We start from the raw sequence: 1,017 nt of genomic DNA, 5'->3' as shown, positions 1-1,017 counted from the left end.
AACAAATAATTCACTATTTGCTTTAGGAATTTCCTATAGATCAATTTTTTGGAGACAATAATCTGCTCACCTGGGCAAAGTGCTCGCTTACTTTCCAAGACTCACTTCACAGTCCTCACTTTACTGTGTCTACCAATCCTAAGCTATTATATCACAAATTTTTATTGAATCCAAATCAGTTGTCTTCAAAGACCCACCTTTAATCACTTGAGCTCATACTTGAAAGTCTTTGAATCGTTTTGACATTCCTCTTCGGAGACACTGCTAAGTCTTTCAAGGTGGTATTCTCCATTAGCGTAGTGAGTTCAAGTAAACTTGGTTCGGCTTTATTAACAGGTTGTTGGGTGATATTTTGGGAAGTTCAGCAAGAAGGAATACAAATATCTTTTGAAAAAAATAGGATTTCTGTTTTTTGTAAAGTTTTAGATTTCATGTTTTTGTTGAGGGGATTACTTAAGGAGTTTAGAAAACTTTTTATAGAGATTGAAATAAATTATTATTTACTTAAAAACAAATTTCTTTTTAAAAAATTGCTTGCCTATGGCCATGCCACCCCAAACAAGCCCAATCCCTTCTGATCTCGGAATCTAAGCAGTGTCGGACCTGGTAGTACTTGGATGAGAGACCACCTAGGAAGACCAGGTGCTGTAAGCATAAAAACTAAAAAAGGGATTGTAAGCTGACAAGGTCCTTGCAATCTATGAGGTCAACCAAGGGTTGCCTTGCCTAAAAAAAATAATAAGATAAATAAATAGAAATTGCTCAAAAACTAAGTATATTATTGAAGTTTAATAAACCAATATTTGTTTTGTGAGGGTTAATTAGTATTTTTTTCACTAGATAAGTTATTTCCATACATTAAAAAATTTTTGAAAGGTGTAATTGAGGTGAAAAGGAATCAATTGCGCTGTTTATTCAGTGGCAAAAATTTCCAAATCAAAAATAAGAAAAAATAGACAAGCTGTTGATAATGTGAAGAGAGAGAGGTGTTGAGACTGAAATAAAAAGAACTTTAAA

At 33.1% G+C, this 1,017-nt stretch overlaps 1 pseudogene; it reads left to right on the top strand.

Moving 5' to 3' along the window:
• Positions 1–536: 536 nt before the first annotated feature.
• Positions 537–654, top strand: LOC112475032 (annotated as a pseudogene).
• The last annotated feature ends 363 nt before the right edge of the window (positions 655–1,017 follow it).

Source organism: Pteropus alecto, unplaced genomic scaffold, assembly GCF_000325575.1.
Source record: "Pteropus alecto unplaced genomic scaffold, ASM32557v1 scaffold7, whole genome shotgun sequence".
NCBI lineage: Eukaryota > Metazoa > Chordata > Mammalia > Chiroptera > Pteropodidae > Pteropus > Pteropus alecto.
The sequence above is the reverse complement of the archived record's forward strand: the minus strand, read 5'-3'. Positions and strand labels throughout refer to the sequence as shown.